General features: G+C 49.8%; 1 protein-coding gene across 4 annotated transcripts in view; it reads right to left on the bottom strand.

The window, feature by feature from the left end:
- Nucleotides 1-26,628, bottom strand: part of PLXNA4 (plexin A4) — a 469,295-nt gene extending 442,667 nt beyond the window's left edge. For 2 of the 4 annotated variants that reach the window (XM_061467955.1, XM_061467957.1), the window contains exon 1: nucleotides 26,334-26,626. The gene's annotated coding sequence lies outside the window, so the exon portion shown is untranslated. Of the gene's footprint in view, nucleotides 1-25,013; nucleotides 25,284-26,333 lie in introns of those variants that run through there. The other 2 variants (XM_061467958.1, XM_061467956.1) reach the window with 2 other exon arrangements.
- Between the last annotated feature and the right edge of the window lie 394 nt (nucleotides 26,629-27,022).

Genomic DNA, 27,022 nt, shown 5'->3' with positions numbered 1-27,022 from the left:
TGTACCAAGAACAACTTTAGCCCTTTATGGCCCCACCAAGCATGTGAGAGATGGAGTCCTGCCAGCTCAGCTCTCACAAGCCAGGTTCCTTGATGACTGCACAACCCTTGCTACATGGCCAGGCTGAGGCACACAGATCTTTCCCCCTTCCATCCCTCTTCAACACCCAGATCAGAATCTCACAAGTCTGTTCTTGTTTTCTAAAGGACACAAACCAAGCCCCAGCTCTGCTCCTGCAGGCCAGAGTCCCATCACTCACAGAGGGACTTTGCTGAAATCAGGGGTGTAAACAGGTGAGTAAAAGTGATGACTGCCAGCCCCACACATATAGAAGGCAAGGAAGAAATCACTGTTTGCAGATCCCAGCAAGGAGGAAGCAGTGCAGTGACACAGGTCTGGATTTCAACCTTTTCAAACCTGTGTAACTCTGCTAACGACAATGAAATAATAAAGAGAATAAATCCCATGTTCTTTTGATCTGTAGTCTGATTAGATCTGACAGTGGAAAGGGTAAATCTGGGGTTGTAGAGCATCCCCCACTTTCCTGCCACCCAAAATCTTTCCAGGTTCTCCTAGTAGCTAGCATTTCAAAGCTGTTGTATGACCACCTCCACCTCCCACTTGCCCTCCGTACCGCAGCAGCCGCAGGCAATGGATAGATGACGGACAAAGGTCATTCCACATTTACTTTAGGTGTGTTTACCCTGCTCTGCTTTGCCTTCCTGGTCAAGCAAATATTTAATAAAATGAAGCTTAGACTACAGAGGTTGCAAGACTGTCTCATGAACACGAGAGGATTCGCTCTGCAGGGATGTGCAGGCTGGTCACGTAGGCTTTTAATAACCTTTATGATGATAGATAGAGTGGCGATGGGATGAGCTCTCCCCACACAACCATTCTTCTTTCAGGAGAGGCCATCCTTGAGAGAGCAGCCGAAGAGGGGAAGCTGTCCCTGTTTGAGTCCTGTGTTCAGAAACCTCACGTGGCAATCCTGAACACCGGCTCCTGTCACTTCTGAGTTATGATCCATATTTCTAACAGACACGGGTTTGATAGGGCGCTAGATAGATCTAGGAAAGAATTATTCTTTTCAAGTCCTCAAAGATCTCTATTTCGCCCCTATATCCCACTGTATTTCGCTCTTCTTAGTCCTGCAGAGTCAGCACAGCTGCGGGACAGGGAAATGGAAACTGCTGTGACCCAGAGATTGAAGAAGTAATGAACAACCCCTCTTCTGCAATAGGAGCCCTCTGCCCAAAGGTCATCGCAACACCCAAGAGCTGAGTTGCAACAACAGGAGGAAACATCCCTATTAAAATAAGTAACCAACATAACATAGAATCATAGAATAGTTAGGGTTGGAAAGGACCTTAAGATCATCCAGTTCCAACCTCCCTGCCACGGGCAGGGACACCTCACACTAAACCATATCACCCAAGGAGAGAGGGTACACTCCAGACATGAAAGCTCCAGGAAGGCTGCATGAGGAGTCCCTTTCGCAGCAGACAAAGGGGCTTCAAAGACAGTGAACCTCATGGGGGAAGATGCTCACCTGCAGAGGAAAGAGCATCAATAATCTGACAGCACCAATAGCCACTGAGCAAGCAGGAGCATCCCTGTGGGACAAAGAGGTGGGGAGAGCAGGAGCCTGGGGCTATTTTGCCATCTTCCACCAGCCATCTGAGTGACCCTACGAGCAGGATTTTCTCTCTGTGAACTGCTGGCACTCACTCCTCTCCCATCTGCTCATGTTGTTTGCCCTGCACCCTCTGGAGCGCAGCCTTAGCTTATCCTGCAGTCCCAACCAGTTCTTGAGCCTTCAAGGGCTATAATTTATAATGTGGCTGCTATTATTTATTAATAAATAACATCAGAGAGCAAAGCCAAGACTGGTCATTTAGCTTGCAGAAGAGAGCACGGTTTGTACTACCTCTTAGAGGAGGCACCAAGGAGAAGGGGGCTATGCATGTCTTTTTATGACCCGTGTTTGGATAGCAGAAGTCACAGCAGCTGGGAAGACAAATAATGCAGTGGCATAGGTATACCTGTCTTTAAGGCTGCTTGGTCTAAGAGAGAGTGATTATATTATGATATGATATGATATGATATGATATATGATATGAAGAAAAAAGCAAATAACAAAGGCCACAGTGAGGTCTGGGCTTCAGACTTTGCTCTAAGCCAAAATAAGCTCAAACTGCCTTCCCATGAGAGCCAGGCTCACTCTCCTTTCCATTTCCAGGGACATGGCCAGCACTAACGCCATGACCCACCATGTAGGGCTCCTGTATGAGACCAAACTGTCCCTCTACACGGCTCCTGCCACAACAGCACATTTAAGGTCCCTAAGAAGGTCACACAGCCTCTCTAGTCACAGAGGTCTGTAGGGAAAGAGCTTTTGGTAGAAAGCAGCCCTGATTTTTCTCCCTCTGTCATGAACACCTTGCCCTCCATTCACCCTTCACAGGCAGTGGTGGTACAGAGGGGATGCCACAGGCCACAGCAATACAAAGCTATCAAATAACACATTCACCTTTATATTCACAGTTTGGTTTAAGGACTGGTTTCCACCTAAAGGGCAGCAAGTTATGGCCTGGTTACTTTTTTGCTGCTATTGACAACTTCCACCAAGGGTTAGAGAACACTGAGTTAAAGGATGCAACTTTGTGCTGCTCAGGGCTCTCTAGGACATGATCCCAAGGCTCTACAACACGCAACACTACGATACATGCAGCCCTGGACAAGAAAAGTTTGGATGTAAGAAAGCCTCAGAGGAAGAAACTTTCCTAACTCCTTTTAACTCATTGGTGGCTGTTATTAGATGGGCGAGGTAGGGAATGCCGAATACACCCTCACAGTACAGCAGGTTCCAAGGGGATGAAGTCAAGAAGGATGCCCTACGGCTGAGGAAGTAGGGATAGATCAGGCATAAAAAGGACACAAAGGACTGGTCTGTCAACTGAGAGGGAGGGAAGGACTTAGGAGGAAGCGTCCAGGGAACTGGGAAAGAGGGAGCTGGGGCATTCGGTTTTGATTGACAATCTCATGAAAGCCATGGTCATGCTCTTGGCACAAAACCACCCCTCTACAATGACAGCCCCTGAAAGGAACATGTGACTGGGTGAACATGGGAGATGACAGCATCTCCCCATTTGGCTTACACACACACACAACCCTCCTGCCATCAAAGGTGGCAGACAGAATCACATCACCATGTCCTCTGCCACAGCCACTGCAAGGTCAACGGCAAGAGGAATCACGCATGAGAACGTGGCTGCAAAAAAGCCATTGAAGCAAACCAGCTCTGGGTCCAGCTTCAGCCAAGGGCTCAGAGCAAAAGTACACGTTAACATCTAGGACATGATCAAAACAGCACTGGGGAGGGAGAAAACCCACCACATCCTCCTGCACAGTGGGTCTGACCACCCAGTGGCTGGTGGGATGGGTTTGGTGACTTCTCCACCAGGCAATACATGGCTAGGAGGAAGTCAACAGCACCTGGGACTCCTGTGCAGTGCCAACGGCACGGGCTGGGTGGGTAATGAAGCCCAGCATTAACCAGACAGCACGCTCCTCTGTTTACTTCTGCTTCACTCAGGCACAGCTATTCATTTCCCAGGATGCGGGAGGCCGTGCAGGGATGCTGACAAGGCAGACGCCCAGCGACGGAGCCAGCACAGAGCAATTCAGCACCAAGTGCAGCTACACAATCTCTTTAATCTCAGCTAAAGAGGGCTTTTTTTTTCCCCCAGCTTCCTTTAATAAACCCTGATTACCATGGATAGAAGCTTTTCTTTGGAAGCCAACACTGGGAGAAATCTCATGCAGAGACATTGTCAACAGCTCCCCCAACAAAGCCCAGCTTCTAACTTCAGCTAAATCCTTTCTCCCTGAACTTATAACCTGGCTAATGCCTGGTGGAAACTGAAGCCAAGTCTCTCTTTGAGGGCATCCTAGGCCAGAGCATCTTTTCTTCAGAGCTCACCACGATGAACAGATCTCAGTGCAAGCTGCAGCTTGTCCCAAAAATAAAGAGATTAACTTCAGGAGTGGTTTGTTTGCAAGGCACTTAAGCTAAGGCATGGCCTTCCTTCGTCACACAGATCATTCTACTCAGGCAGTCAGATGGTGCCCATCACCCTGTTACCTGTGCATCTGCCAGAAGCGTATTAAATGATGGGATTAACGCTTACCATGAATGAGATTTTCCTCCTTTTTTTCCTTATTCCCCCATGTGATAAAACTGCATGTGGATGGAGTTTCTGCCTGCACTTCAGACTTGATTTCCTATCAACAAAAGCAGGTCAGAGCCATGCTCCTTTGTTCTTGGAAGGGAAAGCAGAGAGGTTTGCAATGGTTTCGCAGTTCCTCCAGGTATTTGCTAGGTGGAGACTCAAATGAAAGAACACAAATATTAGTGTCAAGAATGGAGTTTTGAGGTCATGGAAATAACCTACAAATCCTGAATCCAGGGTTAAATTCTCTTTTCTGGAGCAGACTTGGCCAGTGAGTGCCACCCTCCACAACACAGGTTGCAGTATTTCCCAGTCTTCTGAAAGTATCCTGAGGATATCTCTGTTAAAACTGTTCCTTATTGCAGTAACTGGGGAAATATAAACCCTCAGACAAACAGACCATTGTAGCAAGAGCACACAGGATTGTTGATTTTAAGCAAACCATGCCACAGCAGTGCCTGAATTGGTTGACCCTACCTAGATGAATGTGTATATGAGACCATAGAATCATAGAATGGTTAGGGCTGGAAAGGACCTTAAGATCATCGAGTTCCAACTCCCTGCCATAGGCAGGGATGCCTCACACCAGACCATGTCACCCAAGGCTCTGTCCAACTTGGCCTTGAACACTGCCAGGGATGGAACATTTAACACTTCTCTGGGCACCCTGTGCCAGCCGCTCACCACTGTCCCAATAAAGACCTCCTTCCTTATATCTAACCTGAACATCCCCTGTTTCACTTTGAACCCATCACCCCTTGTCCTATCACTACAGTCCCTAATGAAGAGTCCCTCTCCAGCGTCCTTCAGACACTGGAAGCTGCTCTGAGGTCTCCACGCAGCTTCTCTTCTCCAGGCTCAACAGCCCCATCTTCCTTAGCCTAAAGCACTGAGAAAAGTGAAGAATCTCCAAAGCCAGACTGTCAGGTTGTCTTCTATTTCAGTCTCATTCTTGTCCCCAGCAAAGACATCATGTGCTCCTGGGACTCTGCTCTCCCCACTATAAAGTGTTTCTCTACTGTATTTCACTGATGGGCAGCTCTCATGGGGTTGGCAGTGCCAAGCTGGCCAGGAAATTAAGCTGGTATGGAATATCCCCTTGGACAGTTCAGGTCCTGGCTCTTTCCCCTCCAAAGCTCTTGTGTCCTTCCAACCTAAACTCAGGCAGGGCATGAAGAGGTGAAAAGTCCTTGACTTAGTACCAATACTACTTAGCAACAACTAAATACATCAGTGCGTTATCAACATTATTCTCATACTAAACCCAAACCACAGCACTGCATCAGCTGCTAGGAAGAAAATTAACTCTATCCCAGCCTTAACCAGGACAGCATTTCACAGGCAAGGAGACTCTGATCAGCTCTAGACACAAAGAGGAACAAACACATCCTCTGCCCCTAAAGGAATGATGAATATTGAAAAGAAAATGAACTGGGTTTCATCCCAGCAGGTCTCCCCAGCTTGTGTATCATTTATAGCATTTTAGGACAGCCTTGAGGAAAAATGGTGTTTCCTTCTTTAGAAGTCAAGCTTATGCTTGCAAATTTCCTCATCCCCAAATGAGGTCTTTACATCTTCTTGACCTGGTTCAGATGGGAGCCCTAAAACACCATTTTGATTCCCAAACAGCAAGAAAGGGGCTCTGACCCCAGCTTTCTCTGTGAGTCAGCAGGCAGCTATTTTCTTGTTGGCTGAGGCTGTACAGCAAAGTTTACGCTGCATTGGATGCCAGTGGGTGGATGTTTCCCCCTGCTCTGCAGCGTTGGGAAGATTTATGAGATACGAGTCCTCTCTCTCTGGCTGAAAGTCTTGCAATTAGCACTGTATAAATCCACAAAGAGCCAAATCTCATAAGACACAGGCTATACTTCAGCTGTCTCCTGAAAGCCTGGCTCCGTATTCACAGTGACTTTGTGATCACTGGCTATTGCACTCCCAAGATCTCTGTATATGCCACCAAGGATAAAACATGGACTTGTAGGAATTAAAAACACCCAAAACCTTTAGACCTTGATCTACTTGGTTTTGGAGCACTAAGATCTCTATTTGGAGGTGGGGAAACCACTTGCAAAGAAGCCAGGAGAGAATCCTCAGTCTTCAAAGTCTGAGATTTTGCTACACATTCAAAAGGCAGCTCAGCAGAGAAGACTGAGCAACACAAGGTAAAAGCAACAGGAGTGGGAAAACAAGAGGTGGTACCAGGATGGGGAATAAGGTTTGGAAATCATAGAATCCAAGAATGGTTTGGGTTGGAAGGGACCTTAAGGCTCCTCCAGTTCCAACCCCTGCCACGGGCAGGGACACCTTCCACTAGAGCAGCTTGCTCCAAACCCCTGTGTCCAACCTGGCCTTCAACACTGCCAGGGATGGGGCAGCCACAGCTTCTCTGGGCACCCTGTGCCAGCGCCTCAGCACCCTCACAGGGAAGAGCTTCTGCCTAAGAGCTCATCTCAGTCTCCCCTCTGACAGGTTAAAGCCATTCCCCTTGGCCTGGCCCTACAGGCCCTTGTCCAAAGCCCCTCTCCGGCTTTCCTGCAGCCCCTTTAGGCACTGGAGCTGCTCTCAGGTCTCCCCTTCAGGAGCCTTCTCTTCTCCAGGCTGACCCAGCCCAGCTCTCTCAGCCTGGCTCCAGAGCAGAGCTGCTCCAGCCCTCGCAGCATCTCCATGGCCTCCTCTGCACTCGCTCCAACAGCTCCACGTCCCTCTTGTGCTGCTGCCCCAGAGCTGGATCAGGTCTGCAGAGCACAGCAGAGGGGCAGGATCCTCTCCCTGAGCTGCTGGGGGCAGCCCAGCACATGGAGGGGCTCTGGGCTCAAGCAAACACTGAAGCCAGGTCATGGAGAGCTTCTCATTGATCAACACCTCCAATAATAAACCTTCAGAGGATGCAGAGCCAGTGGATTTGACACACAGGATAAGGCTACCTGCAAAGCAGATGAGTTTCATTTGCCAGCGACCAGTACTTGATGGTTCAGAGAGTACAGGAAGCTATCCCAAATTAAGCGTACAACTGGTCAGCCCAATGCAATGAAAGCAGAGCACAGCCATGTACTCATAGAGATCCAGGATCCTAGAGAGCGAGGACCATCAATCCTGCAAGTACACCAAACCTTACAGCTGGAAACAGGCTGAACACTCAGCAGGAGCAGGAACATAAAGATAATGCTGTTATACTATATTATTGGGAGAAAAGTGTCAGGTAGAGGTGTGATGATTTCTCTTCAGTGATACAGGGTTTGAGCAGAGGCAAGAACAGAGTCTCCCTTTATGCTTTATTCAGCATAAAATCTCCTTTCATTAATGGCAGGTATCCAACCACTTTGGAGCAGCAACCACTAGCTACAGATGGGGCCAATGAAAAGACCTGACACAGCAAATCCTTCGTCTTCATGTTCCCACATGAGTGGCTAAAGAGAGCAGGTAAGCACATACAGGCCCATAAAACAGGGGTGGTTGGAGCATCTAAGATCTTAGCCAGGTCTTGAGTCCAACACATACACAGGGTGCCCAGAGAAGCTGTGGCTGCCCCATCCCTGGCAGTGTTCAAGGCCAGGTTGGACACAGGGGCTTGGAGCAAGCTGCTCTAGTGGAAGGGGTCCCTGCCCGTGGCAGGGGTTGGAACTGGAGGAGCTTTAAGGTCCCTTCCAAGACAAACCAATCTGTGGTTCTATGCCACCTGATCCCAAAGACAACTGAAGGGGCAGGACACCCATGCCTGCACTAGTAGAGACACCCAGCTGAGACACAAATTCAAGCCCAGCAGCAGCAGCAAGAGGGACTCTACTCATTGTGCAGATAGCTGCAATGAGGCAGGGTGGCCACAGCCCTGATAAGCAGCAGCTTTACAAGTATTTTGTGGAGGTGGAAGCAGTCTGGCACCTATCCCACCACAATACCGTGATGTTCTCCAACCGCAGTCCCATGATGTTCCACAGATGACACAGGAAGACCACAAGCACTTTCAGCAGAGAATCAGCAGCAAAACTCAATCCCCTCTTAAAAAAAGGAAATAATAAATGAAGGATTCTTAACTTGCTATTAATTTTCTCTCCCAGTGACTTTATCCACTGCCAACACATACAAAGGCCAATGGGAAGTTATTCTTAGAGCCCTGCCCGGCTGTTGCTGCAGGATAACTAGCTCCAATCCCTACCTGAGAGTCTGATACTGCTGAGCTAGACAGGATACTTAATGGCCAGGATCAGATACAGGGGAGAGACAGCATTGTGCTAATATGGGTGAAAAGATAATCGCATGCTATGTTTGTTAACAAGAAGATTAGAAGAGAGCTGGTGTTGTATACACACGCCGAGGCTGTATTTGCAAGGAGATACACAAATCTATCCTGCACAGCATACAGACACATTTAGTTTTGCCCAGAATTATGCAATTCCTGTGCTCCTGGTGCAGGGTAGTGTGTGCATGCATAATTACACCCAGCATTAGCAGCAACACCTCTAGCTCAGGTAGACTGACATGTTCTGTGCTAAGACTCAGGTTTAAGAACCTCATTACTTTGACAGACCTGAACTACTCAGGGGACAGCTTCCTCAGCTCGGTGTCTGCCTCAGGCTAACAGTTGCATTCACAACGGCTTGGGCAATTCTGAGAACTCAATGAGGAGAAGGCTTTTTTGCAAGTTATTGATTTGAATTTTTTGAATTTCTTGAATTTATTTTTCTGTGTTTGACCTTAGGTAGATTTTTTTACGCTGTCTTACTAAAAGCTTCATGCTTTGGAGCAGGTAATAAAATTGGGAAGGTTCTCAGCTGTTGCATAGAGATCTTCTGGCCATGCCTCAAATTCGGTCTAAATTTGACCAAGTTACAACATCTAACAACACATATAGAATCATAGACTGGTTTGGGTTGGAAAGGACCCAGTTAAAATCATCAAGTTCCAGCCATCTGCCATGGGCAGGGATGCCTAGCATTAGCTCACGTCACCCAAGGCTTTGTCCAGCGTGGCCTTGAACACTGCCAGGGGTGGAGCATTCACCACTTCTCTGGGCACCCTGTGCCAGCGCCTCAGCACCCTCACAGTAAAGAACTTCTTCCTTCAATCTAACCCGAACTTCCCCTGTTTCACTTTGAACCCATCACCCCTTGTCCTATCAGTACAGTCCCTGATGAAGAGTCCTTTTCCAGCATCCTTGTAGGCTCCCTTCAGACACTGAAAGCTGCTCTGAAGTCTAAAGGAGGAGTAAAACACGCTCAACATCGGCAATGAAGGGACTAAGGAAGTTTTCCCCATGCTATTCCTTGTGTCAGCTGGAGCCTGTTGTGCTGCTAAGAAGAAAACTCTTCTGTGGTCCCTGATGGGCTTACTTACGCTGCAGCTCAGCTTAATTAACCCAATCAGAAAGCAAAAGAGGAGGATGCTCTGACAGGGAAGGCTGGGAAAGGGAGGAGGGGGAGAAAAGTGGCTAGAGACAATGTAGGAGAAGGGAAGTGTGGGCAGATTGTGGATTTGCAAGTTCTGTAACCACTGAAACATCCCCTCCTTATGAATGGGGTATTGAACCCGCAGCTCCTGAATCTCCCAGTTCCCCTAGAATGGGTTTCCTGCAGCTGCTGACAAATGAGGAGGTCAAATCAGTTTCATAAGGTTAAAGTTCTGGGAGGAGATTTCCATTTTTGGCTTTCAAAAGCTTAGAAAATGCATTTCAAAGCAAAAAATAACACCACTGCAGAAAGGAAAAGAAGGGGGGAAGGAAGAGCAGGTAGTTGCTGAACGATTGCAGACTTATCCAGCATCTTCCCTAACCCTTCTAAATGCATTGAGAAGAGATCAGAGGTCTTCCTAAATAAAGGACAGCACTACTGCCTACCAATTACTTCTCAACACCAATGTTTAACGTCAGGCCTGGAGTGAGTTACTTACAAGACTTGATAGAATCAGGAGCAGCAGCCCTTATTTACAGACTATTTCTACATATGCTAACCCCCATGAATGACACAGGAGGATGTGACAGCACAGAGCCTGATGACAGCAGGCTGCAGTTACTTTGCTGTCCCACCATAGTTCACATCAGCACATCACACCTTGTCCTGAAGGGCCTCTCCAGCTCCCCCCCCCCAAGTAAGATAGCACGTTGCTGCTTGCAAGGGCAACCAGCACCTCTAATCAAGATGTTCCTACTAAAAGCACATCCCCACCTCCATAAGTTTCAGTCTAGAAGCATCTCAGGGAGACAGAGGTCCAGGAAGGTGAAGACTTGGCCAAGGTCACACAGAGACAACATAGCTGAAGCACAGAGCCCATGTGTTTAAACACCACCCTAGTGCCACAGCAACAACTATTCTGCAAAGCCACACATGCAGCGCATCGGGGAACCTCATTTATAGCTGATTTTCTCTATTATCATCTCCTTTGGTGCATGCTTTAAGAGCACATACACCCCCAAATAGCTCCAGAGCAGTAAATTCCCATCAGTCTTCAACTCATTTGCTCCACCAGCGCTTCACCAGCATCAGCAGAATAGGTGCATTATACGCTCGAGTGTCACTGTTGAAACTACTTTAAATAGTCCAGTGGTCACCGTGTTCAGCTGTGAGTGTGCATGGGTGCATCCAGGGCATCCTGAAATGATACAGAGCAGAGTCCCGCTGCTGGCGCACAGCCTGGAAGGGAGGAGGTATTTAACTCAAGCTGCTTTGCTGCTGAAGCTCTCTGCATTATGTACCTATGCTTACCCACACTTCCCTCTCAAGAGGAAACACCGTCAGGCTGCAATCAGCAATGGCACTTGCTAGACAGCTTGCTGCTGCTGCAAAGCACACCTGCGAAGGCAAAATCTTCCTCCTTCTGTAAGCATCTTCCCTGTGCCAGATGCTCACACACGGATGGAAGCTGTGCTTTGCAGGAGCAGACCCTTCATTTGCACCAACACACACCTAGAGCTACCAACAGCTCAACAAATCACCCCCGAGCCACCACAAGGAGGGTGATGCAATTGTCTGAGCTGTTTGCATAGCCTCGTAATTGCAGATCCATCATCACAAAGCATTAGCTGTGTTAGGATAGGTGTTACAGAGAAAACCCAGCACCAGAAACAGACACATTTAGGCTGCAAAACATAGTTTATGGGTTTGCAATAACCAGTGGTTTCAGAGCTGGGTCGTGCTACCCAGAAGAACGTTACTTGTTTGCTTAGAGGCAGCTGCAAGCAAACCGTCACCCCACACTAATTTCATCCAGATCCAAACACCATCTGCTTTGTTCATCTCTGCTCACACAGGCTAAAGGCACCTGAGGCTGAGACCAGGGGCACTTTTAATGTGGGGGCACAGGGAGGTCGTCTCTGTTCATCAAATCCTGCTCGTTAGAGATGGAGGCCTTGATAACACAGGCTGCAAGACCTGAAGAAGCGCTATAAAACACATGCATAGGTGTTGAAAGAGTAAGAACCACAGAGGACTGTTTTCTATGTGCACCCCAGCCCGCCCAGGCTGCGTTGCAGAGAGCAAGCCTGCCCTCATTCTCCCACTGCATCCATCTCTCCACTCATCCCTCTCTCCAAAGCAGGACTTGTTGCTGTTTTCCCCTCACCTCACAGGATATCATAGCTGCACTTTGGGTGCTCCATAAGTGCCTAATACAGTTAAAAGCATATAAGCTTGTGCCCACGCACTGTGCCCTTTGGGGATGCAGTCACAACTGTTTAGGAGGTAGGAGCATCCTCCCGGCTCCTGGAAAGCATCATCTGTGTTTCCAGCCCCTGGGGGCCTCTGGTAAGGCCTGCAGCACACAATACAATGCCTTGTCCTGGCTCCTGTGTGGCTGGGACAGGCAGCTTGGAGCTGTGGATGGGTTTTAACGATGAGGCATCCACTCAGACACGGATGGGCTGAGATTTGCCCTCACTTTAGAAGGTGGAGCTCGGAAACCTTTTGCTTTGACTAAAGGAAAAAGGCAAGGGGGGGAGAGGAAGGGAAATGAAGTTTGGGTTGTTAGTGATGGCTTTGAATACATTAGTTTGCACTAGGTGTTACTGAGCTTATCCTGGGGAGTGCATCCAGGTGATGCTTCTGGGCTTATTCCTTGTTTATACTTCAGAAAACAAAAGCATAGCAATAAGTAGAAACTTGGACTTCTACTACAAGCTCATCTAGCAACTCCCTTGGCCAGACTGACCCTGGCTAGGTCAGTAAACACACTTAGGAAACATAGGAGTTGCTGTGTGGACCAAACCCCAAGGCAGCGAGGCCATGGTCATGCCATGGGCACATCAAACACCAATCTGTCTTCTGTCCCTGCAGAGAATAGGAAATGCCTGCAGGAGGGAGCCCACAGCTCCCGGCTCTGGTCCTACCAGATGCAGGAGGCCCTAGATAAAAACTGGAGCAGTGTTAAGATGCTATTTGAGGTGTAAAAATGCTATTGCAATTCAATGGGTTATTAATGACTATTAATAACAAGATGTTTCTCTGGGGCCACCTGCATCCCACACACTCCCCCAAAACCCACACTTCCCTTTTCCAGCTACAACCCTATCTCATTCAGGGCAGATAATTCCCTTTTCCCCTTTGCCTTCAAACCATGCAGGAAGGTAGCGCTCAACGGGCGGTTCCTCTGGTACAATCCACACAGACTAACATTGTGCCAAGCACCATGAACTCAGAACAGAGCTTTTCCCACTAAGGTGCCAGAAATAACACAAATAAACCATTCTCCTCTGCCTGGCTTTCTATCTACAGCTCCCACACATCGCTACCAGCGGGGCTTTCGAACTAAAACAGACTGGGCCTACGTGGCTTGAATTTATCCTGGAGATTTATCTCTTCTTGCTGAAGACTCTGTGTTTGCTTGATCTTCCTGCCTTCCAAGTCCTGCAAGTGCCACATGTTGCACAGCTGGGTTCCTGACAGAGAAAGAAAACAGGAGGGAAGACAGAACAGATTATATATATATATCTATCTATATATATATATGAATGTAATGGTCGAGGCTTTCAAAAGTCACCTGTGAACTTCAGCAAAGTCGCTTTGGCTATCTCCAAGGGACCTACGCACAGAGCTCTTAAGCTTCCAAAACTCTTCTCTCCATGGGCAGAAGAGGAAGGAAAAGGAAACAAGGAGCTCCAAAGGACTTGGTGCTCTGACGATGCTCAAGGCCAGCTCTTGCAGAGGAGGATTTGCAGGACGAGCTGTATTGGGGAAGGCTGGGGATGAGGCTGCCAGGAGGGAGAAGGGTAGATCTATGTGGCAGTGAAGGAAATGCTGACTACTTTTAATTCTCAAACTTGCTGGGCTGTGACTGCTCGCACAGTAATGTGTTTGTCCAGCTCCAGGAGAATTTGTTCACCTTCAGCAGCCATAACAGAGGAATATCCCTGGGCTCCAGCACAGCTAATGGTCCTACACAGACACGGGCAATTCCAATTCCAGCATGCCAAACCAACTATAAAGCAAGGAAAGCTAAAGGGAAGAAGAAAGCCTGTTCGTCTTGAGCAGCACTTAAAGAAATCACAGCGAAGGAGAAAACAAAGAAAATGTTATTTCCCATGAAATGAAGTATTGCTCTCTGCAAAGGGAGGGGAAGAAAAGGGGAAAACAAAGCAAACTGGAGACTCAGTTCATAAATACAGCAGAAGGTCAGCTTCCTCCTCACCAATAACTTGGTCCCGCAGGAACTGAGCGTGGTATTTGATATAGGGCAGATATTTGATTCCTTCCTCTGCATGGGAAGGCTGACACACGTGTCCACCTTCCCCACCAGCGAACACCATTGCCATGGGCTGGTTTATGTCCCTTCTGCTGACCACCCTGCTTCAGCAGCAGCATGAAGGCATTTAAAAGGCGCTCCCCCTTAACGCTGAGCTGAAGAAGGGGTTATTTTTGCCTGTGTTTGAGAATAGGCCTTTGCTGTAAAACCTTCTGCCTCAGCCCAGCAACAAGCCCTTGGAAGAGGCTAATTATGGGTGGCAAAGTAAGTCACCCACTGGCGTAGAAGAGACAGGCAAGCAAAAACCTGCACCTGGAGACCTATTTTGCTTATTATAATATAAAGCTGATTCTGCTGCCTGTGTTACCAGGGAAGGAGAAGCAAGACAGGAAGGAAGAAAACCACCAAGTGAACTCACTGCATAGAAACGGCCATGGTTTCCTCGTCCAACTCACTATTGCAAGACTGAGGAGCACAGCCTTCAAGCATCATCATACAGTCACAGAATGGTTGGGGCTGCAAAGGACCTACAAATCGTCCAGTTCCAACCGCCTGTCATGGGCAGGGACATCTCACACTAGCCCAGGTTCCTCAAGGCCCTGTCCAACCTGGCCTTGAACCCTGCCAGGGATGGAGCATTTACCACTTCTTTGGGCACCCTGTGCCAGTGCCTCAGCACCCTCACAGTAAGGAATTTCTTCCTTATCTCCGACTTAAATCTCCCCTGTTTCAGTTTGAACCCATCACCCCTTGTCCTATCGCTATAGTCCCTGATGAAAAGTCCCTCTCCAGCATCTTTGTAGTCCCCTGTAACTTTTCCATATCCTTGTGCAGATATGAAGAAGCCTCAAAATCATCCTCCCCACACATCCATACCCAAAAGAGGGGAGGTAGAGCAGGAAAGCAGCCTGTATGGCCACATAATGCTGTGCATCAACCAGCTGGAGATCCCTGCACAAGCAGGAGTCCATGTACAACCAAGGACTCAGAAAACAGATTGTCACCAAGTTGCAATCTGCTTGGGATCTCCTCCAGGCTCGTGGCACCTTGTGCTCATGGCCAACCTCCAGCCACGGAGGGATGAGAAGTGGGGCACAACCTCCATCCTCTTCCAATGACAGAGACCCCTTTGTGATCAGCAGAGCCTGGACCAGCACCTCCTGAAAAGCATTAAAGCAACTGAGCTCACAGGGAGCCACATTCCCAGACACAAAAGTTTGCCCAAGATTTCACCATGTATTCCCAGTGCAAAACCTCAGGTTTTTCCCTCCCTTCCCTCTCCTCCCCACAAGCTGGAACAAATCCCTTTCCCACCAGTGTCCGAGCAAGGGATGCTGGAGGACAAAGGAGAACTGGGCTTGTCCTAAATCCCTCCTAACTCTGGCTGTGCAGCAAGGCTGCTCTTCCTTCTCCAGAAATCCCATCCTGGACCTGCAAGACCTTTCCTGAACTATGAACAAGATTGGCAACAAGATGTGACAAGTGCAGGGTGAACAGATTGGCATTTTCCGACCACATGCATTTTGCATTCATGTGTAGAAATGTGCATAGAAATGTGTATTTTCGTGGTTATGTATAAAACATACACATACATATACATATATATAATGGATGTAGTTGTTTGTAAGGAAAAGGGACTGCAACTTCAGCTACAAAATAATGAGGGAGCTGGGCACGTGCAGGCAGTGCGATACAACCCAAATCTCTTACACTGTAGGACAATCACGATCTCTTCTCTGAAATGAATGCAGAAAGGGCCCAAACAGCTGGGAAAAGGGTGATGCATGTGAGAAACTGCCTTTTCTCTGGCTCATGCATAACAGAGAGAGTGTGTGTGTGTGTGCTGCAGATGAGTCAAAGTCTGAGGGCTGCCTTGTGTCAGCCGTTGACTGTGCCAATGACAGCAGTTCCCAACAGCCTTTAATAACATCGCTTGCAGACTTGAGCAGAGGGACAGGAAAGGGGGAATGTGAATGCTTCTCTTGCAGGCTGGTGCACAGAGCATCCTGTATCCTTGCCAAAATCTGTTCTAAGCACCCACTGATGGGTCCATAATTGCAGCCCATGCTGTGAGGTTATTCTAAGAGGTAATAGAAAGCATAAGCAGGAGACCAACCTCGGGTACATGGGGTCAAAGAGCGGTCTCATGGCCAGGATGACATGGAGACATGCTGGGGTCGTAGAATCCGTCATAGAATTAACTGGGTTGGAAGAGACCTTTAAGGTCATCAAGCCAAACCTTTACCCCAGCACTGCCAAGGCCACCACTAACCCATGGCACTGAGGGTCTCATCTACATGAGTTTGTTAACACCTTCAGGCAGGCGTGGATCAGGTGATGGTTTGGAAGGACACATCCCTACTGCGTTTCCCTGCGCAGCACAAGGTTCGCGCTGCAAACACCCGGTTTACACTGGGAAGCAACCATCAGACAAGAAGTTCTCTTATTTCTATGCAGAGACAGGTAAAACAGAGAGAAATATGTACAAGCAGTCACGCTGAGAATACACAAGCCCTGCTGCCCACCTCCCCTTGCTTCCCCGTTGTGAAGGTGGGAATAGAGTTCCTGTGAGGTCTTGCGGTTGCTGGAAAGCTCAGACCTGTGAAGATGCTACAAAATCCTGAGCTTAGCCCAGATTTGGAAAGCTTTGGGAAGTGCTGCAGAGAGCATCATGTTCTGATTATTTACTTCTCCAAGCTAAGGAGAGACCTACTTCACACACCACCTCCTGGAGAGGCGGAAAAATCAGGCATGTAAAGTAAGAAGGAAATAGAAATCGACTTGATAGCTCCATCCCCTTCCTAATGGGTAATGCTTACCTAATTATGCCCGCTTGCTGTTTCCTTTTCCTGCTTTCTTTGAGGTATTATGCAGAAAGAAAATTGTCCTAGAAGTTGTTGCTTTCATTCAGAGGCATCCCTTTGAGATGCCTGCTTTGCTAAGGCACACAAGGGCAGCAATTCCATTCTAAAGAAGATAAAACCCCTCCTGAATGGCTCTGACAGGCACTGGTTTTAGCATCCAGCTCCTGCTGCACATGGCTCACCTCTCTTGCCTCCCTTCTCCATCCCTCATCCAAGCAGAGGGATGCAGCTCCAGGGATGCTCTATGCCTCCTGCCCTTGCTTGGCCAAGGTGAGCAGCTCCTGTTCTCTTGGAGCCACTGTGGCAGGCAAAGACAGAGGCTGCAAAGATGCTCTAAGTCCAGGAGCCAAAATGACCCTGCCCTCAGCAGGCTTTAGGAGAGCAACCTGAGACATGAAGGTCTCACGGCTGGTGGGATCCAGGGGGACACCTTACACCAGTTCCAAATCCACACCTCTGCTTGGGTGACATCTCTACAAGCATCAATGTCACAATCCTATACCCAAGCAGCTCTCTGCAGCTCAGGGTGGAGAAAAAAGGGTGGTAGAAGCTAAAAAATGACCCCTCCAGGCCCACATCAACATGAGTGACCCGACCAAAACACAACAAGCTTTCACTTGCCACAGCCAGCTTCCTTCCTTTAGTGCTGTTCTTCATTGTACCAGGAGCAGGGGTGTTTGGGACATGCAAGAGCATCTCCACCCCAGCAGGATGCTCCCAGCCATCAACACCACAGAGACAGCCTGGATGTGACCCTGTGCTAGCACTGCACTTGCAGTGTGGGTTCCAGAGTTCCTAGCACAGTGAGGGGTGCCATTCGTCCCCATAGACCCCCAGAGTGGACCCCCCTCGTCCACCCCTTCACCCCCAACCTGCACTTCCCAGGAAGGCCCCCTCCCCAGCCCTGCTTTTGCACCCCAGGTGTTTTTATCTCTTCTCCATAGGGAGCACAGCTTCCAAGAAGGAAAATACAAAGCCCAAAGGGACTGACTTGAAGCAATGAAAGAGGCTTTGCAAAGGGAAGTGTGAAACGCTTTTCTGCTCAAGGGGATGCTTTAAAGAGCCTCCTTTTGTTTTCTCAAAGGCTGGGACTGGGTGTTCCCAGTCCCAATAGGCCGGACTGGTGGAGATCATAAGGAACACAGGGAACTTCCAAGGGCTACGGGATGCAAGCAACAGCAGAGATCTCCCCACGCCCAAGTCCCTGCATACGCAACATCTTGTGCTGGTCCAGCCATTCCTGCATCCCTCCTCACCTTGCAGGTCTTGTCCCCCAGGGGAGCATCTGCATCAGCTGCATGCAGAAGCCAGCCCTGGACCTGCAGCAACTGCTCAGAGTGTATGAAGAGGGGCTGAGCCTTACCCCTGCAGCTACACCCTGAAATTTCACCACTCAGTTGTTAATTCTGCATCAAGAAAAGCTGAATGGTTTTTCCTTTTCTTTTCTTTTTTCCCTTCATTTTTCTTCCTTTCTTTTTTTGTTTCCTCCCCACCAGGCATTTTCCAGAGAGTCCTTTAGAGCTAGGATGGGAAGAAAGAACTGCACAGCTCATCTGTGCTGCAAGCAAAGCCAAGCCCTCCCCTGTCCCAGCCAGAGAGGGAAAGCAGCCCTGTTCCTCCTGGTGCCTCTGGACATTCCTCCATCCTCCCAGCTCCTGGTCCCACTGATCCACCCCTCTGCAGCAGCTGCAGCATCCTCAGGGTTGACGGGGTGTGAAGGACAACAGGATGGAGGGAGTTTTCCTTGCAGAGCCACCTCTGCAATGCTGCCAGCTTCAAGGGGAAACTGCAAACTGGGTGGCTGCAGGCAGGACACCCAAACATCTGGCTTTGCATCCCACTTGCACTGCCCAGCTGTGCATCCCCCAAAACAATGGATACGTCCAGACTGCTGTATAAATGGTTTCCTCGCAGGACCTCCTATAGCCTATAGTAGATGCCCTTTCTTACCCCTTGCACCCATTCGCGGGCAGCAAGAGCCCCCCAGATCAGGCTTGGCACCCACAGCAGCTTGAAACCACGAGGTAGGACAGGCAGAGGGACGCCTTTAGCACTGCTTGGCATCTCTCAGTCTGCAGCCAGGGGCGGAGGAGCCTCCCTGCACAGCCTGGCTGGGTGCCTGGCTGCAGGGGGGCTCCAGGACGGGAGCACTGGAGGAGCATCCCTGCTCCCAGCGCGGAGGGATGGGTTTGCAGAGAGGAGGTGGGGGGGGGAACTTCAGCAAACAACAAGGAGCAGAGCATGCAAAGAGATAAGAGAAGGTATTTACCAGGCAATCACTACAAGGTCCTGTGAATATAGTATTTGTGATGGATGAACAGACATATTATTCCAGAACTTAATGCAAACCCTTTTGCACCAAATGGTGACATGCGATTACTAGTCGGGAAATAACTAAGCTCATTATAATGAAACGCTTCACTCCAATCCCCCTCCAAAGGATGGATCTGACGAAGGAAGGAACCTGTGACGGGAGCATACTGGGGGGATTTGTTTAACCAGATCAGCCCGCTGGGCCAGCGCAGCACGGCTGCTTGCCTCCAGCACGGCTAAAGCTTGGATTGACGGGAATCATAACCCACAGACTTGTGTGGACGAGGGGGGGCAGTACCCTACCCCCAGCATCGGGTTCTTTTTGGCAAGACCCTGAGTTTAAGAGATGAAAAGAAGCACCTTTCAATAATAAATAATAATGCTAACTATGTGTTTCTATAGCAACTCATCACCATAGCAGCTAAGCACAGGAGGAAAACTCAGAGCTCATCCTGCCGTCTTCAGGGTGAGGAGGCAATTGCCCTCCTGGAGGTAGCTTAGATGGTGGCAGAGCAGGGATTTAAACCAAGTCGCCCTCCAAGCTGCCCCTGAGCACTGCCCTCCACAGAGGAGCCCTCTGGGATGGGGCTGGATGCTCTGGAGAGGTGGAGTGTGGGGCCCAAGGGGTGATGGGGGTGTGCAGCCTCAAAAGCACCAGACACCCAGGTCATTGCAACCCTCTAAATGAGTCCTGAGGCTCCAGGGTGGCTGGAACACCCCCAGCCTCCCCCCCCAACCCCATCCAGCCATTAGGGCACCACAAAGGGGAGAACACGAAGGGTGAGACATAACAAAACAAGGAAACAGCCCAAATAAGCCATGCAAATACCCCACCACCTCCACATACAAACCTTAGGGGAGAAGCTTATAAAACTCCACATATTGCTTTGCTTTTAGCAAGAACCTTAAATTTGCACCAAAACCTTGAAGAAATAACAAGAGTTTCCCACCACAGCCCCCAAACTCGCTCTTTTAAAGCTAGGAGTCAAGCAGACGTGGCCATCCTCGTTTGGGTGTGGGGTTTTGTTTTCCCTCTAAATGGCCCATTTAGGAAAGATCCAAGCAAAAGCCTTTGATTAGCTCCACAACTGCTGTGGTTCTGTTCCCAACCCCTCTCCGCCCCCTTGCAGGGCTGTGGTCACAGCCTTTTGGTTCAGTGTAGAAGCCTCCTGCCCCTCACCACCTCTGAATGCCTCTTCCCAGCCAGCAGCAGAAGGTGACACTGCCCAGGGATAGGACAGTGGCTGTTAGTGACCATGAGCCATGTACATGATGCTACTCCTCAGGCTGGTGAGTGAGCTCCCAAAGAGAACCCCTCCGGTTTTATGATCTTACTTGAGTCATTTGTGAAGGTCTTTAGAGCAAAGCGACTATTAGGTGATGGCTAAAGCAACAGTCACCTCTACAAGACCACCCCCACTTGCTAAATAGGGAAACAAGAAGCCAAGGGGCTTGCTCCTGGCCATTGGGCAAATCCAATTGTCCCTTTGGCATCCCAAAAGAAGTATAATAAAGCTGTGTTGCTCACCAAGCATTCTCATCAATAGGCAATTGTAACAGGATACACCTCCTTAGCCTCTAAATGGGTTTTCTTTCCAGCACTACATTATAGACAAATCCCCTGTCACAAAAAAAAACCAAATCCCTTTTTACAATCAAATGTGCTCTAACCAAGTTAAGCAGGGCCACATGCACGTTGCAGGGAACCTGCAGACCTTTTCCCAACTTCCCAGCAGGAATATCTTCCCTTTGGAGGGGGAAAAGGAATAAAAGGGATAAAAAGAAAGAACGTTTAAAAGAAGAAATGAAGTAGCAATTTCCCAGTTCAGCTGGGGATCTATGTGTGGGCTCCTGATGGTGTTTCTGTTTCAAAGGGGCTGAGCTCTGGCTGCTGAAGCCGCGACTGACACAACGCCAGTGCTTGACTTATGAGCACTTCATCTCGGTGAGATACTGTTAATTTAAATCGTGCTGCAGTTGAGGACGAAGCCATCCGGGCTTTGATTTACTGCTAATTCATCGCTCCCATTCCTAGAACTCTTAAAACTCCGGTCACCAAACAGTTTAACACTCACAGTGAGGCTCATCATGAACGGGCATCAGGGCAAGTGGCAAGTGCAAGTTCCTCGCTTCAGAACTCTATCAGTAGTAACCATCTATGCACAGTCAGGTCCAGCATCACTTCCCGATTTCAAAGGAAAGCAATACTGGGATTAAAAACCCCTCCGCCGCCATCACCTTTCCTCCCCCGTGCAGTGTTTTATGCTCAAGGAGAAAGAACAAGTGAGTAGGGGTGGCTCAGTTTGCAAACATTTACATGCCTTCGGTGCACTAAGCACCAAGATTTATTCCTCCGGCCCTTGCATGAGCTCAGAGGAGGGGGAAGAGTGTGAGTATATATCATGCAAATGCCTGTAATGGAAACCTATCCCATATTATCTGCATTAGATCCACACATTCGTCCTGTCAGAAGGACAAGGCAAATTCAAGTGCCAGTCAGCTTCCATAGATTTATTGCCAATGGCTTGGTGGGAAAGCCCTGGCATCGCTCGTGTATGGATAACACAGCTAGAAGCACACTCAGAGATCAGGCATGGAAGCTGAGGGAGACGGTGACTTAAGGTCTCCCTTCTGGGTCACCAGTGCAAATCCAGCCATGCTCAGCAGCAGGTTTGGATTATTCCTATGCAAATCACAGCTTCTTGGCTTTTGGGCCTGGATTTCTGCTTTTCAGCATGCAGTGTTTAAAAAACACTGAAAATCCTTGTCAGCAGCCAAGCCTCAAGTGAAAGCAAGTCACAGGCTCTGCAAATGACCTCTCTCTACTGAAATCCCTCCTAAGTAAGGTCAAAGCCACCTGCTGATAGGCAGCATAGTGGGAAATCATAGACTGATTTGGGTTGGAAGGGACCTTCTAAGGTCTTCTAGTCCAACCCCCCTGCAATGAGCTGGGACATCTTCAATTAGATCAGGTTTTCTCCATCAGGGAATGGAGTTTTCAACCCAGTCACTACTCCCATTTAGCTCTTTAAACTCTCCTCCAGCCCTGAGAACTTGGTATGTTCTACAAGCATTAGTGTTTGAAATACAAACGTCTGGGAACATTATACTTCAGGGAACAGTTGGCTTCTCCCATGGCTCCAGGAATCACCCTTGAAGAGTGTGTCCCCAGACTGTATGGGCTAGAGGTGTCTAAAATGACTTAACCGTTGAGTTTCCAGACAAAAGGGTGTCTGGTGAAAGCCTTCAGAGCATCTCTAAGAGTTCAAGCAGAGCACATGCACCAGTGAAGAATAAACACACAGTTCCAGTGGGATGAGTCAAAATAAAACCAAAGAGGAATGCCAGTTCCAGAAAATCACCAGGCAGACTGTTGGTGTCACAGCACATCTCAGGTTTGCAATGATTTCTCCATTCCCAAAGGTGATTAAAAGCATTAGTACCCAATTTTAAAGACACAGGGACCAAGGTTCAGGACAGCACAGCTGCTGTTCAGCCAGTGCATGAAGCCGAGATGAGGTTTGCCCAATTTAAAGCACCCATCTGTCATTTGAACGGGGAAAAAAACTATCTTGAAGGTGTCCTAGCCCTGCTCTTGGCTGTTGAATATCAAGACTCAAGGGCAGGGGACCACTCACTGCTCTCATCTCCAAGTACCACTTGGGGTTCAGTTCGTATTTCATGGCAGTGAGTGAGGATTCCCATCGCTAAGTGCAGACTGAACCTTTTGCTTCTCCGTGCCTCAGTTTCCCACTCAGCACCAGCGGAATGAGAATACTTTACTTGTTTAAAACACTTCAGATTCGGAATGAAAACCATCTGGGGAGCCCGATGTATTTCTTTATGTATTTGTTTGTTTGTTTCCTGCTCCTCGAGAGCTCAAGCCTAAAGGATGCAATAGAACTGGATGAGCTTAAAGCCTTTTCCAACCCTAACTGTTCTATGATTCTATGAAGACAGTCATGCAGGGAAGCACACTCATCACTGATACCCTGCAGTTGCCCACAGACTCTGTGCAGACAGGAAGTCTCGTTGCCTTGGGCACCTGGAGCAGTTGGTGTCCATTAACTGAGTCTTGCAAGCAAGAAGGAAGGAGTAAGAAAGAGCTCTCTGAAGCCTTTTGTCACACTGGCAGGGACCAGAAAGGGCTTTTTATTTGAGCAGTAAGCAGTTTGAGGGCTTTATAATGGGAAACAGGCGTAATCTAAAATGTATCCCTAACTGGGGAGGGGGATTCACGGGCAGGACATGAGAGTTTTGAGTATCAGCAGTGCATCTGTTGCATTTCAGTCTCAGCTGTACGGGATCTCACTTTGAAGGGGTACAGTGAATGATGAATCACGAAGATCCAAATGCCTCCCAGGACAGCATGCCAATTTGCTCAAAAACACCTGTAGGCAACGGCAAGCTGCAAACTTTGGCATCACTAACTCCAAAAGCCCTACCTCTATCCACCTCCTGGCATAGGATGCCAACGCAGTGCACAAACCTACTATGGAAACATCGTTATCAGGTTTTAAGGAAGCTTTTCAGTGCCCCCTTCCAAAGAAGAAATGAATTCCTACACCGCATAACCCTCAGCACGCTGGAGCATCGTAAGACCTCGCAAAGCTTTTCACCCTGGGGCGTGTGAGCGCGCAAATCAAACCCCAGCACTGCGGGAAGGAGGCGGGTTTTATTGCAACAGCTCAACATCGAGGAAACTGGGAGGCAGAGACAAAGCAATTCAGGGAAAAGAAAAAGATGCAACACAAAAGCGGCTCCAGCACCCTCCTCACCCTGCGAAAGTAGAGGAGTCTACATGAAACCAGCTCTAGCAACCCACTGCCCCCCGGGATCTGCCGGCCGAAGATGGTTTCTGTCTTCCCAGTGGAAGAGATCACGCCTGTACTGAGCCCTTTGCTTTGCCACATCTACAGGCTGTGTAGCGTTAGGCTGGCTGAGGGTGCAGGGAGGGATGCTGGCAGGTGAATGCATGAGGAAAGGCTCGAGTATTTCCTTTCCCCATGGAGAAGTTCAGCATCTCTCTTAGGATTTGCAATAGCACTCATCCCTCCGCTAGCCAGGTGCCGGCTTGCACGCTGAACAGATTCAACACCAGTCTTCGGCGCCTACAAGGCAGTTACAATCATCAAGCAAAGCTTCCCAACAGCACTGTGATTGATCATCAAGCTTGTACTTTAAAACACCCGTCTCGGACATAAACAGCACTTAGATGATGCGGCTGTCATGTATTCCGCATCTTGATACCGCCGAGCACCGCGCATTTAAGATGGGACAGAAAGGAAAAGCCTTGGACTCGTCCTTTCGGAAAGGAGATACCCCCATGAAGGATGGGGCTGGGCAGAAGAGGGAAGAAAATCCCAGGCTTTCACGCCGGGGCTGGGGTTGCATGTTTAAACCTGGCGGCACACGGAAAGCAGACACACACATCTGTTGCACGGCTTGAAGCCCGGCTCTAGCGAAGGATCCCCTGCACAAACAAACAAACACACGCTTCCCGAGGCAATTAAACCACAAACAAAACGCTGCTCCCATCCCCTAAACCTTAAGGCAGCGGCTGAGCCAAGGGGAGGAAGCACCTAATCGCACCCTGGGAGGCACACGCTGTAATTAAAATCACAGAGACGCCAAAGAAAAGCAGCCCCATGCTCCAGTGGTCCTGCCCGCTCACGGATTTAACCGGCTTCTATAAACAAGCCCCGGGTGAAACAGAGGACAGATAAAAGAGAATAAGTTAGCACGCTTTATGCCTCCCAAAATGCTTGTTCAGGACTCAGTTTAAGTCCCTAGAAGGCTGCGAGTGGTTGCATCGGCTGTCAAAATCCCTTTTGATTCATTGTTCCCTGGAATAACAGCATCCCCCGGCAGTCTCACGGGTCCCGGTCCAAACCTTCCCGCTCTGCACCGCTCATCCCCTTTGCTTCCCCCAGACCTTGCATCCGAGGCATCGCATCCCGGTGGCGGAGGGAAGCCATGGAAAATCAGGTGCGTTTTCCAGCGAGCTTTTTGGCACGGTTGCCCGGCTGGAAAGCAAAGCGGAGCAGACGCGGGGTGGAAGTTTTATAGGAGAGGAACGCAGTCACAAGCTTTCCACCTGGTCCTTTCCATGAAGGCGAGTCCCTGCAGGTCCTACACCCAAATCCAGCCCTGCAAACGCTGCATCCCTTCCCCAGCACTAGGAGCAGATGGGGCCCCAAGAGAAGGGTTTTCTCTGGGCTGGGTATGTAGCAGCCACATGCAGCCGCTACAAACCCAAACAGCACTTAGCCCTGCTGGGGCTGAGCAAGTGGGTTTGTTTATCTGGGAGGAACTCATCTGCTGCCGGAGTATTATATTTCCACCAAAACCATGTGCCGGCTCGGTGTTTAGATCACTTCTCTCTGTCTACATAATTTAAGGGCATATGTCTGATAAACGAAGAGCATCAATAACGCAGGTTTCGGTTGCAGCACACATACGCACGGAAGGAGGGAGGTTTCTCAGTCCGCAACCGGGATTTGGGCAGTTAAACTCTCCAGCACCTTGCAGGAAGGGAAACGACGGGGGTCTCCCTTCCCTTCTAGGCGTTCCCCGCGCGGGGTGGCCCCTATACCCATCCATCGGTCAACCGGGGAGGTGTTGATCCTCCCCGGGAAAAGGGCTCTGGTTCCAGCCCCGACCAGCCGCAGCCTCACCGGGAGCAAGGAAAAGTTTCCAAATGCCTCCAGCCCCTCATCCAAGGAAGGCTCTGGAGCACCGAGAAGGGTAAAAATCCCTCCCGAAGGGCGGAAAATCCGCAGCCGGAGGTGAGGTGAGGAGGGACAGGCTGCGACGCCGGAGCCGCTACCTCCGGGAGGAAAAGTTGAGCCTTGTGCATAGGGAAAAAGCCATCGGGGACTCCGGGGGGGGGGGGGGGGGGGGGAGGGGGTTGGGAGGGCACCTGGTCCCCTCCGCCCTGGGGATGTGGAGGAAGGGGGGTCCCTGCTGCGAACCCCACCAGCATCCTCCAAAGCCGGCCCTAGAGGGGCCGTGCCCGCTGCCCGCGGGGGTCCCCGCTTCCAGCCACGACCCCCCTTCCACACACCCCTGGAAGGGGAGGAAGCAGCGTTTGGGGGTGTCCCAGGGCCCCCCCTCCACTCCCGCCAGGTGAGGAGGGCAGGTACCGCTGCAGCCCCCCCGGCCCTCCCGGGGCATCCTCCGGAGCATCCTCCGGGGCATCCTCCGGAGCACCCTCCCGCCAGCCCCGCTGCCCGTGCGGGGCAGGGGTCCTTACCTGCGAACGCTCCTCGCTTGCTTTGGGTGGGTTTCGGTCTATATAAATATATATATATATATATATATATAAAATTCTTTTTCCTCTCCTCTCCTTTCCCCCCACTTCAGTCTTCAGAGCAGGCGCCGCATTGACACTGCAGATGGTCTCTGTGTGCGTGTGCGTGTGTGTGTGTGTGTATGTGTGTGTATGTCTCTCTCCAATCCCAAATACTCCACGGAGGCGGAACACGGAGCCCCTCTCCCTGCACTGGGCAAACCGTGTCTGGCTCGCCCAGAGCCCGGGGAGGAGGAAAGGGGGGGGGGGGGTTTAAGGGTGGGGGGAAAAGAAACGCAGCTCCAGTTTTCACTCCCCCCCCCCCCCCCCCAAATCACCCCTTCCCTCCCTCCCCCAGCCCTTCCCCCCCTCCCTGGCTCTAAATCAGCAAGGAGGGAGGGGGGAGGCCAGCAGTCGAGCGGGCAGGCGGGGTGCAAGCAGGGGATGCGCTACGCGGCTATGCCCGGCTCCGCGCCGCTGCCCGCCCGCCGCGGAGGGCTCGCACTGCGGCTGTCTCGCCAGCCTCTTCCTCCCCAGCCCTCCTCGCCAATGGTGGCTGCGGGAGAGGGCTTGGACACCCAGGCTCCTTTTGCAAACACAAGGCACGACAAGACGCACACACCCCTCTTCCAAATAGGAAGCAATAGGAAAAG

The sequence above is a fragment of the Pezoporus flaviventris genome, unplaced genomic scaffold (assembly GCF_033815535.1).
Source record: "Pezoporus flaviventris isolate CSIRO_AGI_PZ_B2104156 unplaced genomic scaffold, CSIRO_AGI_Pfla_v1 ptg000046l, whole genome shotgun sequence".
NCBI classification, from domain to species: domain Eukaryota; kingdom Metazoa; phylum Chordata; class Aves; order Psittaciformes; family Psittacidae; genus Pezoporus; species Pezoporus flaviventris.
The sequence above is the reverse complement of the archived record's forward strand: the minus strand, read 5'-3'. Positions and strand labels throughout refer to the sequence as shown.